General features: G+C 48.3%; 1 protein-coding gene and 1 long non-coding RNA gene across 2 annotated transcripts in view; both read right to left on the bottom strand.

Annotated features, from left to right (window-relative positions):
- Positions 1–1,715, bottom strand: part of LOC147015648 (RING finger protein 122-like) — a 122,038-nt gene extending 120,323 nt beyond the window's left edge. Inside the window, exon 1 of the mRNA XM_085848008.1 lies at positions 1,128–1,715. The gene's annotated coding sequence lies outside the window, so the exon portion shown is untranslated. The remainder of the gene's footprint in view (positions 1–1,127) is intronic.
- Positions 1,716–7,525: 5,810 nt separating this feature from the next.
- Positions 7,526–20,000, bottom strand: part of LOC147015647 (uncharacterized) — a 78,977-nt gene continuing 66,502 nt past the window's right edge. Inside the window, exons 2-3 of the long non-coding RNA XR_015049775.1 lie at positions 18,323–18,419; positions 7,526–11,723 (exon numbers count right to left, since the gene is read on the bottom strand). This is a non-coding gene — a long non-coding RNA (uncharacterized LOC147015647). The remainder of the gene's footprint in view (positions 11,724–18,322; positions 18,420–20,000) is intronic.

The raw sequence follows: 20,000 nt of genomic DNA, 5'->3' as shown, positions 1-20,000 counted from the left end.
CAGGCTCTCTTGGCAGCACCGTACTGAGGGCACATTGAAGAAATAGCACCACCAGCATTAGTGGATAACATCACCTTCATTGATATTCTTCTCACAGATGGAAAATGACCTAAACCTGACGTCCTGAATCCATTTAAAGGACACCTTTACCTGGATACATTCTCCTGTGAATCATGCACCCTCAAGCCCATGTACCTGCACAGGTAACAATCCTGTCGACGAGCTCACCTACTGAGTTGCTGCTGATGAAGACCATGATCACGTGGTTCAGTGATTGAGTGCCACCGGTGGAAGGAGAAAGACATTATGAAAAGTAGGTCAATGTGTCTGACGGACTGGTGCAGAGGAAGCGCGCGCGCGCACACACACACACACACACACACACACACACACACACACACACACACACACACACACACACACACACACACACACACACACACACACACACCTTGAACCCGTGGACGTTGGGTTCCCGAACCAACTCTTATATTATATACTAATGTGTCTGATTTGGTGCTTCGCAGTCACGGCATTGCATCACAAAGTTGTCGCATGGACGTGAAGCCGGCTGTCCCGGCTGCTAGCATGAACTGATGGACGGGTAAAGGTAACCCAAACATCTGTAACCTTTGCCGAGAAACTGCTTCGGCAGCACCGACACTATGTTTAGCTTATCGAGCATGGTGCATGATGATGAACTCTTACCATGGGGTTGCCGAGGCAGACAGAGACCACCCCCAACCCCCCAAGTCCAATGTGTGCCGGTGACTTGTCAAAAAATTCCAAAATGGTGTTTCTACAAATCTTCATCATCATCAACTACCATGCTCAAGAAGCTAAACAGAACGTCGGAGCTGCCGAAGCAGTTTCTTGGCAAAAGTTACAAACACAATACTGGACGGGTCACAACTCTGATGCAAAGAAATTGAGGAAGAAATTTGTGATTTGTTCAAGATGTACACCGTGCCACGATCTTCCTTCGTCCACCAACCATTGCTGGCAGACGTGACGCCCAGTTTAACGTCCATCCGAGTTCCGGCACACACACACACACACACACACACACACACACACACACACACACACACACACACACACACACACACAATGATGAATCGCCCTACCTGTGAAATACCAAGACAATATTTTATAGCTGGGTCGGGATTCGAACCCAAGCTGTATAGCTGAGAGGCGAGTTCGCATATCTCTACGAAGATATCCTGTCACACCTTGCTGGTAGTGGTCCAGTCCAAAGTCGGTAATTGGAGAACAACCAAAGGTGATGAGTGCAGAGGAGTAGGGAATTGAGACTGGGGGGTGTGTGGAGAACGCCGAGCACAAACAAGCAGGTGAATCAGGGGAAGAAAGGTGTTGAGATGAGGAGTCAGCCAGTCAAATGAGATCCTGGAAGGTGAACAAGGAGAGCGTTCGTGAAGGTTTCATAGGCTGGGGTGGGGGTGGGATAAATGAAGGAACAGATCACGTCCGGAGCAACAGCAAGAACAGCAAGTGTGGCGTGAGAAAGTGGAGGCCACCCTCCAGTTCGCGACGACGCTGCAGCAATTGCCATGTTTCCAATCCTTTGTGGGAGACGCCACTGATGTTGACAGCTTTGAATTCCGCAACAGGGAGAGGCAGGTGTGAAATGGGACGAAGTAATAAACATATAAGGTTCCTTTGGACTGCTGCAAAAGGCGAAGGCACGGAACTTCAAAACCACCCACTTGCTCCTCCTTCATAAAACTGGGCATGTCTCATGAGTGTGCCGATCATTGGGGAACGGAAACATGACTGCCCGTGACAATTGGTCGCAGTGAGAGGCGTAGCCGTGACGTCTCTTCCTCGCAGTACTGACTTATCGATGCACCGACTACTCCAAGCCCCTTCCCCCAATCTCTATCACCTTTCCTTCATAAATGTTTTTCAAACTAGCACATCACCTGTAGAGTGATTGCGTCGGCCACCCGGCAGTGACAGGTACCCTTTGTCAACCACCCTACAGTCACAGGGCACATTATTCTACAACAGTAGGAACCGTTTAAAATAAAGCGTGACACGTGGACGGATGCACACACGGTGCCTTTTTTATTATGTTTTTGTGTTTACAGAGTCGGGGTTCGTGGAAGAGCTAGTACTAATGCACTGAACGGATCAGGATGCAACAGGACAAAAGGAACAGCAAAGAGAGGGGGCCGGGAAAACACCAACAGCAGAGCTGAAGGCCAAGATAGAGGGAGGCGGATGGACATTGGGTGTGGGGATCGGAATGGGAGCACGACAGGATGAATGGGGGTGGACAGAAGGAAACTCTCAGGAGGGAAAACTGGAAATTTGGAAGGAGGAGGGATTGGGGTGCGGTTGGGAGATAGGGGCTTAAAGGCCTTGGTTTCCATGGCGTCGAGCTGAGCAAATTGAGATGCAGGGGAACCAGCCCAGAGGGGAGAGCAGTACTCCACCAAGCTGCTGATGAAGGCCTTGTAAGTGCAAAGTTCAGTTGTGCCAAGGAAGGAGTTTGTATGATGGAGGATTCCCAGTCGGTGTCTGGCTTTGGAGGCCAACCTTGAAATGTGGTTTTCCCAATAAAGATCATGGCTGATAGTGAGACCCAGGAGGTTGAAAGACTGAACTTCCTCAAGAGGATTGGGAAGAAAGTAGATCAGAGGGTTTGTCAGACGGTCCTTTCGGAGAGAGACAGTGAGAGTTTGAGATTTGTCAGGGTTGAAAGACATTCCAAGTGATTGAGTATCGACATAGGAAGAACAGTCGGAAATAATAGCAATAAGGACCTGTGTAACCTCCGTGGTAAAACGTGGGAATCCCCAAGAACGTGGGAATAATTGCACCGTAATATGAGAAGAAGAACAAGGGCATTTACAAGTTATGTGATGTGCAGTTTTTCAGCAGTGGACAGTGTTAGGACCAGGTGTCAGCTTGGGGGTAAATAAGGTGATCGAACAGTTTTAAGGCAGGAGTCATTCAGTTGGAGAGTAGTTAATGCACGGAATGGTCTCCCCAGAAAGGTAGTGTCAGGTTGGGATAAGTTTAAATGGGAAATAGATATAGCTACCTGGATTCAATGCAGATTGAGGGGTATGGGGGTATTGGCAGGACTTGTCAGTTGCTTGTGTGTGGATGGGTGATGATACTGGGGTTGGTGAGGCGCAGGCACGATGGGCCTCCTCCTGCACCAAAGTTTTTTTGTTGCGTGGATCTAGTGCTTGTGCTGTGTGCAATGCACATGAGCACGTCACTGTCTCTGCATTGTACATTTGAGACCATTTTACAGGATAATAATGCTGATACTACAACCTGCGTATAATCCAGGGAGCTTCGCACTTTATGGTTTTGAAATTGTTTTTCTTTCCATTTGCGTTTCTTTTCCCAAGTTTACTCCGCTTTTCATAAAACTTCCATTCCCCCAAACTCACAGCATATTCTCACGACAAAATTCCGTGTTTCATTGCTCATCCTGTTCAGACAATAAGTCGCGTTAAAGGTCCCGGGAAAAGTCCCGAGTTTTCCTTTCCCTTTGGAGCAGTTCATGGCATCATTGCTTTATTTAGATTTCAAGAGAAACCCCATATGGTCCGAGTGAAAGCCAAACGCTGCAGTGTAAAAAAAAAAAAATCAGGACTAAAACTTGAGGAATACCAGAGGGAAAAGAGAGCATTTCTTATAATTGTGTCCATTAGAGAATGCAAACAGAGGCAAATACTTTTCATGCAGCAATGTCTGGAGAGTTTCAGAATCTTACTTTATTAGGAACAAGCAAATACAACCCGTCGCTTCTCTAACATGTCACGAAAGTGGGGGGAGAGAAAGAGGGAGGGGGAGGGAGAGAGGAGGCAGGTGTAAGGTGAGAGGGGGAAGGGGAGGCAGAGCGGATGAATGAGGGGGAGTTAGGGGGGAGGTGGGAAGAGCGACACCTCACCAAATGTTGCTATTCACTGTGAGAGGGAGGGTGTGTGTGTGTGTGTGTGTGTGTGTGTGTGTGTGAGAGAGAGAGAGAGAGAGAGAGAGAGAGAGAGAGAGAGAGAGAGAGAGAGAGAGAGAGAGAGAGAGAGAGAGAGAGAGAGAGAGAGAGAAGAAGGAAGGGATGGGGAGAGAGAGAGAGAGAGAGAGAGAGAGAGAGAGAGAGAGAGAGAGAGAGAGAGAGAGAGAGAGAGAGAGAGAGAGAGAGAGAGAGAGAGAGAGAGAGAGAGAGAGAAGAAGGAAGGGATGGGGAGAGAGAGAGAGAGAGAGAGAGAGAGAGAGAGAGAGAGAGAGAGAGAGAGAGAGAGAGAGAGAGAGAGAGAGAGAGAGAGAGAGAGAGAGAGAGAGAGAGAGAGAGAGAGAGAGAGAGAGAGAGAGAGAGAGAGAGAGAGAGAGAGAGAGAGAGAGAGAGAGAGAGAGAGAGAGAGAGAGAGAGAGAGAGAGAGAGAGAGAGAGAGAGTGTGTGAGTGAGAGAGAGAGAGAGATATATATATAGAGGGAGAAAGGAGGAAAAAAAAACAAAGACAGGTGAGCGGTGGAGGTGGAGAATGGAGGTGCAAAGAGAATGATATGTGACGCTTAATGACCGAACACTAAAACAAACAAAAAAACGTGTCAGAACAGCTGTACACACAATGACACAACAGAGTTTGTAAAGTAATCTGCTGGCACATCTGCACAAATTTTGATATGTCAGTTCCAGAAAATTTGTGGGAAAATGAACCAAAAGCAATCACTGAAAACATTGAAATACCGCTCACATACGACTTTATGATCCCATCGGGTGTGAACATCGAAAACAAAGCATTGACATCATATATTATACTTTGGTACAAAAAAAAACAGAGGAGAAGGCATTGCTAATTGAGGTGTTACTACCAGTGATTTTGGACTAAATAATGCAGAAATCAAGAAAATGACCAAATACCAAGACCTCAAGCATGAAGGAAAAAGATCCTGGAAGCTGAAGAATGCCAATGTTGTACCAATGATGACGAAGAACCTCGTGAGAATGATGATGAAGAACCTCACAGAGATATTTAAAACCATCCCTGGGAATATCACAACAAATGAGCTACAGTTGAATGCCGTCCTGGGCTCAGTAACGATCCTGAAGAAAGCCCTCGGCTTAAAACTTTGAGAACAGAAAACATCACAGCTTGGTCTATGAATCGTGACCCCTTACCGAAATGAAGGTAGATACTTTGAGCCCTCCCTGGGAGGACTCCATTCCACATTCTGAAACCCCATATGTAGATACATCAACGACACACACACACACACACACACACACACACACACACACACACACACACACACACACACACACACACACACACACACACACACACACACACACACACACACACACACACACACACTTTGAGACCTAACAGGTCTCTATTTCACCTCCTGAAACCCACCAACATGTGGAGATAGCAGGCAACAGCAGCAACTTCAACGTACACATGCACACGCATGCACGCGCGCACACACACGCACGCACACACTTCCGTTATGGTAATAGTTTATTTATGTACTCATGCATAAAATACATAGAAACGACAAACACAAAGATTTACCTTTAAACAGAGTTCTTTGAAAGAGGAATTGAAGCGGGAAATTAGCAAAATTCATTTGAAAAATATATCAAGGAACAGAACATAAAATGTCGATCTATACTCGATGCCTTCACAGCCAGATCATGGCAAACACCTGGTCGGATGGACCTTACTGTTTTTATATGTATATATCAATGTTGAAGTGAGGGGTGGATTATATTAGGAAATTGCACAAAAGGTTAAACAAAGCGATGTCCTGTAAAAATAAAATTGCACATTTTCAGTGGATGAGACATCTCCCAAGACAGCAACCATATGGCACTGCAGGGCCCAACACAGGCGGAAATGTACGTCTGTCTATTCGATGTTCCCTTGAGAGCACGGATACTTTTACCAAAACGAACAACCAAGCAGCTTGGAGAGCATTCACCAAGTGGCTTAAGCACTCAAGCAAGCACTCCAATGCACTCCAATACCCAGCAATTCGTATCTATGATGAACAGGCATTTGATAATGAGTGAGGAAAGTAAAAAACAACTTTATCATTAAGAAATCACTGCGGCCTCTTCCAAATCAAGGCAAGGTTGAGCAGGCCAAAAAAACATGGCGGCTTCAGACCCCAGCAAGGTTACCCAGGAAACGCCTTAAGACCTGAAAGCAAGGTGGCCGAGGATCGCCTGATGAAGGATATAATTAAATAAGGCCGTTAATTATCTTCAAAATGATTGTTTTAATTAACCCAAATACCCAATTTTCAGTCATGTACTTCCTTGGAGTAATCGTAGTATGCATGCAAAGTTTTGGGCTGCTCAGTTTTACAGTTTAGGAGTTAAGGAGAAGACACACATGCTGACATATTGACACATGCGTGCGCGCGCACACACACACACACACACACACACACACACCCTTTTATTGGTAGAGACTTGCAAATACCACCCGTCGCTTCACTGACAGAAATATTGAGAGGGGGTGGGGGAGAGAGCGAGGAGGTAGAGCGGGAAACAGAGAGGAGGGGTGGCAGGGTGAGGAGGTAGGGACAGTGAGAAGGGATTGGGGAAGGGAAGACAGTGTGAGGTGAGAGGAAGGGAAGGCAGACATGCGCTGGAGCGTTAATTATGATTAATACCATCTAATCAAAGTGATTCTGCATCGAATAAAAGTGAAGAGGGAAACAAAATAATGTCTGAAATCCATTTTCTACTGGTCATACTGCAACTACCAAACACAAGACAAACACCACCCAGACGGGTCCGAAGACAATCATGGCCCAGACATAACCACCATCTTGATACATCGAGAGAGAGGGGAGGGGGAGGGGGAGAGGGAGAGGGAGGGGGAGAGGTAGGGGAGGGGAGAGAGAGGGGGAGAGGTAGAGGGAGGGGGAGAGGTAGAGGGAGGGGGAGAGGTAGAGGGAGAGGGAGAGGAAGAGGACGATGGCGAGAGCGAGAGCGAACGAGGGAGAGGGTGAGGGAGAGGACGAGGGAGAGGGAGAGGACGAGGGAGAGGGCAAGAGTGAGAGAGAGAGAGGGTGCGGGCGAGGGAGAGGGCAAGAGCGAGGGAGAGGGACAGAGCGAGGGAGAGGGCGAGAGAGAGCGAGGGCGAGGGAGAGTGCGTGAGCGAGGGAGAGGGAGAGGGCAAGAGAGAGAGCGAGGGCAAGAGCGAGAGAGAGCGAGGGCGAAGGAGAGGGCGAGAGCGAGAGCGAGGGAGAGGGCGAGAGCGAGGGAGAGGGCGAGAGCGAGGGAGAGGGCGAGAGCGAGGGAGAGGGCGAGAGCGAGGGAGAAAGCGAGGGAGAGGGAGAGGGAGAGAGTGAGGGAGAAAGCGAGGGAGAGGGAGAGGGAGAGAGTGAGGGAGAGGGCAAGAGCTAGAGAGTGAGGGAGAGGGAGAGTGTGAGGGAGAGAGTGAGGGAGAGGGCGAGAGCGAGAGAGAGCGAGGGCGAGAGCGAGGGAGAGTGCGAGGGAGAGAGCGAGGGAGGGAGAGTGCGAGGAAGAGGACGAGGGAGAGGACGGGAGCGAGGGAGGGGGCGAGGGAGAGGGCAAGAGGGAGGGAGAGGGCAAGAGCGAGTGAGGGAGAGGGCGAGAGGGAGGGAGAGGGCAAGAGCGAGTGAGAGCGAGGGAGAGAGCGAGCGAGGGAGAGAGCGAGGGAGAGGACGAGGGAGAGGACGAGAGCGAGGAAGAGGGCGAGGGAGAGGGAGAGGGCAAGAGCGAGTGAGGGAGAGGGCGAGAGGGAGGGAGAGGGCAAGAGCGAGTGAGGGAGAGGGAGAGGGAGAGGGCGAGGGTGAGGGAGAAAGTGAGGGCGAGGGAGAGGGCGAGAGTGAGGGAGAGGGCAAGAGCGAGAGAGCGAGGGCGAGGGAGAGGGCGAGCGAGAGAGTGAGGGAGAGGGCGAGAGCGAGAGAGAGCGAGGACGAGAGCGAGGGAGAGAGCGAGGGAGAGAGCGAGCGAGGGAGAGAGCGAGGGAGAGAGCGAGGGAGAGGACGAGGGAGAGGACGAGAGCGAGGGAGAGGGCGAGAGGGAGAGGGCGAGAGGGAGGGAGAGGGCAAGAGCGAGTGAGGGAGAGGGCGAGAGGGAGGGAGAGCGCAAGAGCGAGTGAGAGCGAGGGAGAGAGCGAGCGAGGGAGAGAGCGAGGGAGAGGACGAGGGAGAGGATGAGAGCGAGGGAGAGGGCGAGGGAGAGGGCGAGGGAGAGGGCAAGAGCGAGTGAGGGAGAGGGCGAGAGGGAGGAAGAGGGCAAGAGCGAGTGAGGGAGAGGGAGAGGGAGAGGGCGAGGGTGAGGGAGAGAGCACGAGAGAGAGGCGGGGATGTGGGGGGTTGTTACCAAACATTAATTATTGACGTCATATGTTCCAGGCATACACAACTCCATTGAAGCGTCAATTAAGTTTTATTTTCACATTTAAAAGGTAATGGTTGGTTGGTTTCCTGCTAAGTTTGTTAAATCACCAGGTGAGTAGCCTCCACTCCTGCGTGGCAAACACGGCCTGTTCCATGTTCTGTACTAAGTTCCACACAGATAAATTCCACAAAGAACAGAATCACAAAGGGTTACATTATAAATATAATTCTTTAAATATGTTATTCAAGTGAAAAATTAACAAAATGCAATTCAAAATGATGCTTGGTACTATAAAACTTTAATATTGACATAAACAGAGACATTTTGAAGAACATGATCATAAAAAGAAAACCACAAAGCTTTTCACTGTGCTCTCTTTCAGGTGAAAATCACACAAAGTAAGTGAGTTATGATGAAGAAGTCTTATGGACACCTACCAACAAAGTCGATTCTGATTGGACGCTCTCTACTGACGCGTCATCATCTCCCAATGGTAGAGGTGGGAGGAGCCTGTTCAGTGTTCAGCTCTCCAATTGGAGGTTGCAGCGTCTGAAGTGGAGCTGCTGAGGCTGTTGTAGAATCTTCTTCATAACCATCTGTGATCATGAGACGAGTTTGTGTTCCTCTTCTTCTTTGCACAAATAAGCAAAGCGAGCAGACAAACTCTTTTTACTGACATAACATGGGGTCCATGGAATAGATAAATGTCGCTTCTAGTCCAGGTAATCAAGGCCAGGTAATTTTCCTTTGGCAAGGCTCTTTAGCATGATGGAGAGTTCCTCAAGTGTGAGTGGTTTCTCAAGGCTTTGCCTTTGCTCTGGGGTTGAGGTGGAAGTACCATCAAACAATTGGGAGACACCATTTAAATCAACCTCGGTTGTTTTATAAAGGTTGGAGAAAAATAATTGCCTTCACTCTTGATTTGTTCAGGGTGAGTAATGACAGAGTTGTCAGGGCGTTTCAGGGTGGTAATTTGAGGGTGAGGAACTTTAGACTCATAATCAAAGAAACAAGCTCAAATGAGCTAAGATCCTCGTCCTCATATTATGACGTCATAAAAAACGAATATGACGTCATTGTTATGTTTCAGGTTTGCGATAAATTATCTGTGCTAATGCCCGGCTTGATTCCCACAAACAAAATTCAAACGGCTTGCCTAGTTTCGGAGATAATGGTATAAGCGATTTCCATTAGCGGCGATATTATGACGTCAACCTTTTTTCTAGGAAGAATTTACAAAATCGGAGATGGTTACTGCCTGCGTGTGGGCTTTCTGCATATACATGGCAAGTTTCACGAAGATCCGATGAAAACTCTGGGTTGTGAAACAAAAAGTGTCAAAAAATAGGAATGACGTCATAAAATTGATATGACGTCATAGTGATGTATCATATATGCGGTAATTAATCTCTGCTAATGCCCTGTTCGATTCCCACAAACAGAATTCAAAAAGCTTGCCTAGTTTCGGAGATAATTTTTTAGGCGATTTCCATTAGCGGAGATATTTTGACGTCATAACTTTTTTTCTCGGAGGAATTTTCAAAATCGGAGACCGTTACTGCCTGCGCAGGGTATTTTTACATATATATGCCAAGTTTCAGGAAGTTTCGATGAAAACTGATGGCTGTGAAACAAAAAAGTCCACAAGACCAACAATGTGAGTAAGACAGAGATCCTCCACGAGGATCTAAAAACTGATTGGTGTTTCCAAAAGGGTTGAGATGCTGAAAACGCAATCTTGTTAATGCTCCCTGGGTTTGGTTCTCAATTATTGAGTTGAGGAATGCCTTCTTTTTCTTCAGTGTCAGTATTTGTTGGAGGGAAGGGTGAGTTTTTAGGTTTGTTTGTATCTGTAGAATTTCCTTTTCCAAAATAGGCTTTGTTCCATGTTCCTCTTGCGTTGTTTGGAAACAAAATTTTTGGCAAAAATCCCTAAATGGTGCCATTGTATTATCCCACCTTAAACACTGATCTGTAAACTGATGCTTTTTGTTTTTAATAAACCAGACCATACATCCTTAAAGGTAGCCTGAAAAGAGGGGTTTTCTAAAATGGTGACATTTGGTTTTCAGAATGAATGATGATTCAAGGACAACTGTGGGTGGTAACTCACAGTAATCAGGTGGTGATCTGGAAAACTGGAAGAGAAATTCCTGTGGTCGGGGAGAGATGATAACGGGTGAACTTACATAGATCTGGTTGAGTATAGCTGGGGATACCTTGTTATTTGCAAACTTACACGAGGTAAATTGATGCATCATGGGGTTTTGTTGACGCCAGAGATGAGGGAGCCTAAAATTTCTTATTATATTGGCTAGTAATTCAGCCAGTCCGGGATGTGGTTCCACACCATTCCTGTCCATATTGGATTGTAGAGTAAAATTGAAATCACCCACCATTATGATGCACCTATGTAGATCCATTAGCCTCATATGAGGCTCGAACGTAGCGTTGTCGGTCCGTATTCAAGAATGTAAAATTTATATTTTAGTGGAAATTTGAGGGAGGCTAAGTGCCATGGGATTATACTTTGGAAGGAAAGTTCTGATGGACGGAAATGGGAGATCAACAGAAAAGCAACCCCCGCAGTATGAGAATTGGAATCACGAAAAAACAGAACTGGTCATTTTTATCATGCGGTTCCATTCTGCATGGGATGCTGGAGTAGTGTGTCTCTTGCAAGAAAGGTGCATCTAATTTTCTTTGCAGTGTGAGGTTAACCACTTGAAGTTTGCACAGCTGGCTCACTCCACCATTGATGTTTAGCCCACCAAAGATCATCGTGAGAGTTCCTCTTCTGCTTTCACAATGTACACTTCTTTAACCTGCGACACTGAGGTTCAGTGAAGTGGTGGTCACTAGGCCAACGGGTGATGTTCCTCACCATGTCGATAAATCCGTGCAGGTCATCAAAATGCTCTTTGATGTCGATGTGTCTCTTTCTGAAAGTGTGGTTAAGGAATTTCAAAATTTGGGTTCAGTATACTGTTACGTTTGAGGGGGGGGGGGGGTATGCATTCAAAGGGTAATTAGGATGTTTAATTAGGTATGCCATGCTGTTCGAGTTTACCAGGATCTCGATGTAATAAGTAGCAATTCAGTGGTGATAAGTTGTCTCGTAAATGTCCATTTCTTCAAGAGGGAAATGATAATTGTCACGTAATTAGATAGGGATACGGGATAGGGTCAGTGTGTCTGCGTAAACCCTGTTAGTATTCCCTGGAGGCTTGCCGTGACGTCACTGGACAGTGCTGCGGATGGCTCCGCCCCGTGATCACGATTGGCGGAAGGCGACGGCGCAGGGCCAATAAAACGGCTCGATTGGAAGTGACGAGGACGGGAGGATAAAAAGGTTCTGTTCGGGGAAAAGGAGAAAGGAAGAAGATCGGTAAAGAGAAACCGTTTTGGTGGAGGCTGTTGTGCTGGGAGCGTGCTGTGTTGTTGCGCTTATTCGGCCCTGGTTTCATCGTGTCTCGTGGCCTTGCTGAGCCTCGTGCCTCACCTCGGTTGGCTCTGGGGTTCTGCTGGCTCGGAGTACGGGGTCGAATGGCGGGCGGACCTGCCTCCCTCTCCTGCTCGCAACTTGGCGCCAGAACTGGCTCCCTGGCGGCTGTGAGCGGACTTGGGCCGACACCGGGAGGTCGACAGCACCACGGTGTCTCCTGCCCCTGACGAGCGCAATGCCAGCTCGTCCGACGCCAATCCAGGGACTGTTGCGCCTACACCACGGGCCAGCCTGACCACCAGGACCAGCTACGTTGTGTGTGTGTGTGTGTGTGTGTGTGTGTGTGTGTGTGTGTGTGTGTGTGTGTGTGTGTGTGTGTGTGTGTGTGTGTGTGTGTGTGTGTGTGTGTGTGTGTGTGTGTGTGTGTGTGTGTGTGTGTGTGTGTGTGTGTGTGTGTGTGTGTGTGTGTGTGTGTGTGTGTGTGTGTGTGTGTGTGTGTGTGTGTGTGTGTGTGTGTGTGTGTGTGGTTCCCATGGCGACGTTGTGCCGTGGATCGTTCTGCGAAGGTCGTGTTTCCCCCCCGACCTGGATCCTTGAAACACTTGTGCTTGGCGCCTTAGAGGGTTTGAGATTGGTATATCCATTGGAATTGTTTGTGTTTTCCCCACGCCCGAACCCACACCACCACCCCGTCGAATCGCCCCGGATCCCTCCTCTTGCTGAGTCTTATTATTTCTGGTTAGAGAAATAAACATCATTAACTCAGTGAAAAGCGACTCATGCCACCTTCCTCGTCCCGTTTGCGGTAGAGCGATTAAAACCGCCATGTTTGGGTTATAAACAAATAAACCGCCTCCATCGTTTCGGCTCATTCTACGTTGGCGGGACTGTTCAAGTCCCGTGTACGTCACATTGGTGTCAGGGTGTTGGATGTTCGAACCCCTCTAAATTATATTTGGTATCGGGAGAATATACCAAGATTGAAATCTCGCCACGAATTGGAATATAAAATTACTACAGAAAAGCGCGGGAAAATTTTGGCGGGATTTTTCAAATTAAAATTAATTGGCGGCAAACGGGACTTCTGCACCATGGCGGATGTGCAGATGTTTGAGGAGGAAGGCCACGTGTCTGGCAGCGAGTCGGGGGAAGAAGGGAGAGACGGGGGTAGGATTGAAACCTCCCCCATTCCGAGCGTGGACCGTGCTTCATTGCCCGTAATGGAGCCGGCAGCGCCGGAAACCGGCGCGATGACGATCCAGACAATGTTGGAACGTTTAATAGAGGACATGACAGCACAAATAGAAAATCAAATCGTGACACAGAGGGCAGACATGACAGCACATAGGGCAGACATGACGGCACAAATGGCAGAAATGACAGATCAATTGGGGGTAATGGGGGAACAGTTGGGTGCACGGATTGATTTAATGAGGGATGAATTGGGGGAAAAGATGGAGAAAATTAAAACAGAGATGCAGGAGTGTGTGGATGTTCAATTGGGGGAAATACAAAGTAAATTCGAGGATAGATTGGAGGAAACAAAGGTAGAAATTACATTGGAGGGGGAAAATATGCGAAAAAAATTGGTAGATAAAATTGATGCAACGAACATTCGGGTTGATAAAGTGGATGAAAGCCTGGAACGTCATCGTGCCTGTGTGGATGCTCGTATGCAGCTGCAAGTAGAAGAGTGGGGAGAGCTGAGGAAGCAAGGGATGAATTTGGCGGAGGAGGTAAAAGGATTGGAGGCTCGTTTGGACGAAGAAGATAAAATTATGAGCCAAGATGAAGTCTTGGATAAAGGCCTGGTAGAGCCGTCTTTTGTAAGTAGAGTGTCCAGGTTGGTTGAGGAGCAGCTACAAACTCGTGACGGAGCCTTGGAGGAGGTTGTGCGGGCCCAGAAGATCCTGCGGGAAGAGGTGAATCGGTCCATTCAACGTTTGGAACAGGAGGAAAAATTGACCCATGAGACCCTCACCACAAAACATCTTTGGCCACAGTGGGCTCCGAAATTGGATACGCAGCCACAAGGGTGTTTGATCCCTGGGCTGGATTCGGACAAACGAGAAACTGGGAAGCGGGCCACCGGGAAAGTGATCCCCCTGGTAAATTTTGACGGGTCAGGGAGCCTTGAAGCTTTTCTGACGCAATTTGAGTGTATTTCCCGACTAAACGGGTGGAATGAGCGGGAACGTACAGGGAATTTGGTGGCAACGTTGCGGGGACCAGCCGCAAATGTGTTAAACGTGATCGCGGAGGGATGTTGACCAGCTCCCACATTTGCGAGGCGTTGAGCCGTCGGTTTGGGTTCGCAGCGAACTGTGATCTGGTGCGGGCCCAGCTCCAGCACCGCAGATTAAAGCCGGGTGAGACAGTGCAGGAGCTGGCACAGGACATTTACCAATCAGTCAGGATTGCGTATCGGGACCTTACAGTGGAGGCGTGGGACAGACTGGCACTCGAGAAAGTTTTAGCTGCTCTTCCGGACCCTGAGGTCCGAGCGCTGGTGGAGTTACAGGATCCACCCACCGTTCACCGAGCGGCTCAGTGCGCAGCCAGGCTGGCCTCGTGGAGGCGGCCGGGTCGGGTGCCAGAGAGGCCATCGGTGACTATCCGACAGGCGGAGATTCGGGATCAGGGAGGGGGGCTGGGAGAAATTGGCATTACCCAAATGCTTCAGAGGATGAATCCTCCTGCTGAACCGCCAGGTCTATCCGAGGTGCTCTTACCTCGGTCGAGTCCGGAGATCACTGTCGGGGGTCAGGGAAACTAGATCGGGCTGAGCATTTTGGGCCATGCTCGGCTGGTGAGATTGTGACGAAGTGCCTCCTTTGGTGAAAAAAGTGAATTGTGGGAAAAGTGGCATGGGTTTGTAAGTTCTGCTGGGTTTTAGAGTGATAATAGGGACAGTGGGTAATTGATAACAAAGCGGGCATGAGTGGCTGTCCAATGGCTGGTGCGTGGATCGGGTGAGGAAAAGTGCTGTGTGAGTTGTTTCAAGTTAAGAAGTGAAATGTATGGTGCACACATTGATTTTTTATTGGACATGGTGTGGTAACAGGGAAGGTCATGGTCGGTGAAGTGTTAGAAATGCAGGTGTCACCTGTAAGGCCGATGGGGTGGGGGGAGTCATGTGGGTTTTGTGGGTGGGGATTATGTGCTTGTCCACAGGGATTGCTGAGGCTCACGGTGAGTGGGAATTGCGACCCCCTTCAAGGAGATTCACCCCTGGTGGCTAATGGTGACAGTGTCTGGAAGCAACTGGGAGAGGGTGTGGTTGGGCGACCAAGGCGGGTAGGACCTTGGCGACCCAGGAAGGCCAGAGGAGCCAGTGAGACCCCTTCCAGTGTGTTGTACGGGGTTAGAGCTGATGGCTACCAGGGGGGTGGGAATCAAAGGGAGCGGGGGCGGAGAAACATTCGGGTTGGACTCAAGCTTACCTGTGGGCATGGTTGCACCTGAGATGCCCCCATCATCTTGTGGTAACCCACCCCACGGCCATGACGGAATTCAGCCTGCATCATTAAAATGGGGACCATGACCTAGAAATGTGATGATGACCATGGTGTGAGTGTTGTGAAGATGTGTGAGTCCCACTCGATCCCGCACAACTTGACATGTGCAGCAAGGGCATGATGTCCGCATAATTTTGGGGCAAGCAAATTTGAAAATTGGCTCCCCAGGTAACGCTGGCTCTATTAGCATCCACTGGGGGACGCGGTCAAGTGTAAATATCCCATGAATCGTGTCGTTAAGGCTTAGAGTAGGAATGTAAAGTATAAGTGTTGTGTTTTTGTAGAACCTTTTGTTTCCCCTCCCCAGATCACTGGAAGAGCGTTGGGCAAGAGCGATGATCCAGAGGATGGAGTGCAACTTCGCTCGGTGCTCTCATGTGATAAAAAAAAAATGAATGATTGTTTAGGCGAGGATAAGGCCATAAGGGGGTAGTACATTAAGCAGGATAGGTAAGTTAGCTGCGGCTCGCTGCCCATTGCCCCTCCTACTTTATTTCGTGAGGTTAATTAGGTGTGAGTCAGTAAGTGTTAAGGCTGGTACGGTAGCGCCTGTGATATACCTTGCAGGAGCTGCGGTACCAGAGGAGGGGGCAGTGTTACGTTTGGGGGGGGGGTATGCATTCAAAGGGTAATTAGGATGTTTAATTAGGTATGCCATGCTGTTCGAGTTTACCAGGATCTCGATGTAATAAGTAGCAATTCAGTGGTGATAAGTTGTCTAGTAAATGTCCATTTCTTTAAGGGGGAAATGATAATTGTCATGTAATTAGATAGGGACACGGGATAGGGTAAGTGTGTCTGCGTAAACCCTGTTAGTATTCCCTGGAGGCTTGCCGTGATGTCACAGGACAGTGCTGCGGATGGCTCCGCCCCGTGATCACGATTGGCGGAAGGCAACGGCGCAGGGCCAATAAAACGACTCAATTGGAAGTGACGAGGACGGGAGGATAAAAAGGTTCTGTTCGGGGAAAAGGAGAAAGGAAGAAGATCGGTAAAGAGAAACCGTTTTGGTGGAGGCTGTTGTGCTGGGAGCGTGCTGTGTTGTTGCGCTTATTCGGCCCTGGTTTCATCGTGTCTCGTGGCCTTGCTGAGCCTCGTGCCTCACCTCGGTTGGCTCTGGGGTTTTGCTGGCTCGGAGTACGGGGTCGAACGGCGGGCGGACCTGCCTCCCTCTCCTGCTCGCAACTTGGCGCCAGAACTGGCTCCCTGGCGGCTGTGAGCGGACTTGGGCCGACACCGGGAGGTCGACAGCACCACGGTGTCTCCTGCCCCTGACGAGCGCAACGCCAGCTCGTCCGACGCCAATCCAGGGACTGTTGCGCCTACACCACGGGCCAGCCTGACCACCAGGACCAGCTACGTTTTGTGTGTGTGTGTGTGTGTGTGTGTGTGTGTGTGTGTGTGTGTGTGTGTACCTGGCGCCTTAGAGGGTTTGAGATTGGTATATCCATTGGAATTGTTTGTGTTTTCCCCACGCCCGAACCCACACCACCACCCCGTCAAATCGCCCCGGATCCCTCCTCTTGCCGAGTCTTATTATTTCTGGTTAGAGAAATAAACATCATTAACTCAGTGAAAAGCGACTCGTGCCACCTTCCTCGTCCCGTTTGCGGTAGAGCGATTAGAACCGCCATCTTTGGGTTGTAAAAAATAAACCGCCTCCATCGTTTCGGCTCATTCTACGTTGGCGGGACTGTTCAATTCCCGTGGACGTCACAATACCTTTGATTCGTTTGTTGTAGGAAAATCCTCAATTTCATATGATTCCCCTTCAGACATGTAGGAAGCACTATCGGAAACTTTCAATTCCTGGTTCTTGAGGCTCTGAAGTAACTTGTGGTGTGCAGATGTCAGCCTGCTCTGTACTAATAGGAGCAGGAAGGGGTAGAGGAATTAAAGGAATGGGGGCATCGGTGACAGGTTTGATAATTTGAGGTTCTTTTTTGGTTTAATCAGTGTGCTCAGACATGTTATGTAAAGCAGCTGGCACAGAGACTGTTGGGGTTAGAAGGTCATCATTAGGCAAATTAGGGCATATGAAAGAAAGGGGGGAAGCACTGAGGGTACGATCGTTTTCTTCCCCTTTTACTTTTCAGTGGAGACCTGATGTAGTTCGTCCTCGTTCACATTAGAGGGAGAGGGAACAGTTTTACTTCTAATGTTTTCTTGAGGTGGAGTATAATTTTCCTCCATAGAGTTTTGGGGGCCGATCTCAGGTACGGGCAGAGTCTGCATTCTCAAGTATAAGGGATTCGTACCGGTTGCTCATAGTTTGGTCAAATAGAAACATTCCCGATGTTTCTGATTCTATAATTGCCACCTTTTCTTTACGAGGTGTAGATGAATTTTGAGGCGTAAATCCATCCCAGATGTTCGTGTTATCAGAGGGTTTTGAGTTTGATACTGTATCATCTGAGGCAGTAACTGGGGTGGTTTCTACAACAGTGTTGGAAGGTCGAGGTGAAGCAGTATTTGCTGGAGAGGCCGTCTGCTTAGTTAGAAAGGGTGCTGATTGGGGACAGAAGCATTTTAAAATTCATGTAAATGCATTGACTTGGTAATCATGATTATTGACATTAAATTTCAATACCACATTTAATAGTTTTTCGGCATTGGAAGTGGGAAGTACAATGTACACCTGTCGCTGGAAGGACATGATGTGCTTTACTTGTTCATTCCGGCAGCCCACAGGTTACATTTTGATCTGGCACAGGACAGTACCATACTGAGATAGCTCCGCAAACAGTCCGAACAGACTTTATGAATGGCGTTATATTTGATAATCCTATTTTTACAGCTGGGGTGTCAAGTGAGGAAACCAGAATGAAGTCAGTGCCCATTGTCTGTGGACAAACCAGCCACAACAATCTCATGTACGAAGCTTTCTTCAACAACAAAAACCACGACATGTTTATTGTTTCATGAGGCTGCATGAATATTATCCATCCCAATGATATTGCCGATCGCAACAACATCGTGTTCGACACTGACCTTGTTGGGAGGAACACACACCACACCACGTTTCCGTGTGAGGGCCTCGAATGCCGCTTTTTGGGAGAGTGTCGACATTTCTCCACTCCAAAATTCTCTAGACGAAGTAGAGTTTGGGGAGAAAAGGGGGAGGGGTATGGCTTTCTGTGAAAAGCAAGGATTCGAAAGAAAGCAAAAAGCGCGACTTGGCATTTCCCAGCACGAGAAAAATATCAAGGAACAAACACAGCTCCCAATGAAAAACAACAATGAGAAACCATGGCAACCAGTTTGAGTGCCAATGGAAAACTCAGCCCTCTGATTCACCGTGATCTGTAGGCTCTGTCTCTCTCTGTCTCTCTCTGTCTCAGAGAGAAAACAATGGGGAGAAGGAGAATAAAATGAAACAGAAAGACAACAACAAACAACCAGGGCAATGGGGGAGGGGCGGTGGGGGAGGATGGGGAGGGAAACGAAGGGGAGAAAAGGGGAGGGCGGGAGGGGTATAATGTTGGATCTGGAGAAAACGGGATGGTGAGAGTCTAATCAAAAAGAAATAACATGCTAAATTGACTAATTGGTTATTCCCTCCATTCAGAGGTGAGAAAGGTGGGTGGGTCTTTGTTTTTCATTTGTATGTTGACTGGTTTTGACATTTACCCATGGCACATCCTTGGGAGTCTCATTGGTGCACATTTCTGTCTGCGCTGTTGCTGATGTTTCACCAAGCAATGAAACATGTCCAGCAGCTGAGGGGGTGTGTAGCATTGGGATTTTCATATTTGTACTATTTGTGAATGTCTATAGTTGTGGAGGAACTCTGGGAAGGGTTCAAAACAGCAAAGGGCTTACCTTGGTTAGCTTTCATGGTTCCTTTATGCAGCTTCTTCAGCTGGAAGAGCATTGGAGGAGTAAATATATATATAAATAAATAGAGATATGCATATATATATATATATATATATATATATATATATATATATATATATATATATATATATATATATATATATATATATACATTATATGTTGTTGTTGTTCATGTTTCGGCTGCTCCCGTTAGGGGTCGCCACAGCGGATCATCCGTTGTGATCCGCACACTGATTTGGCACAGGTTTTATTCCGGATGCCCTTCCTGACGCAACCCTGGTTGCCTCTTACGACACAGGGATAAGGATTGGGTTTCGCCATGATTCGGGGCTGCCCTACACCCTCTCATAGCGTGGCCCAGCGCAGAGCTCCCGTCCTCAAGCGATCCTCCAACCCAAGCCTCCGAGTAGCCGGATTACAGGCGTACACCACTACATATATATCTTCTTCTTCTTCTTCTTTCGGCTGCTCCCGTTCGGGGTCGCCACAGCGGCTCATCCGTATGATCCGCATAGTGATTTGGCACATGTTTTACGCCGGATGCCCTTCCTGACGCAACCCTGGTCGCCTCTTACAACGCAGGGATATGGTACACCTATTTTAACTGGGGTATACACCGGCCCAGTCCACTGGTACTCATTTGGCCGACCTCGGAAGGATGACAGGCTGAGTCAACCCCCTGGTGTATTAATTCAGTGGCCCAACGGGGCTTGAACTCAGGACCTTTTGGATCCCAAGCCGCTGCCCTAACCACTACCTATTAATTACGTACTATTGAAATGTACCTTTTGGAAGTTTACACCTTTTCAACCTTTAGACTCGTTTTAGA

The sequence above is a fragment of the Eptatretus burgeri genome, chromosome 12 (assembly GCF_056783735.1).
Source record: "Eptatretus burgeri isolate ZD-2024b chromosome 12, Ebu_testis_v1, whole genome shotgun sequence".
NCBI lineage: Eukaryota > Metazoa > Chordata > Myxini > Myxiniformes > Myxinidae > Eptatretus > Eptatretus burgeri.
The sequence above is the reverse complement of the archived record's forward strand: the minus strand, read 5'-3'. Positions and strand labels throughout refer to the sequence as shown.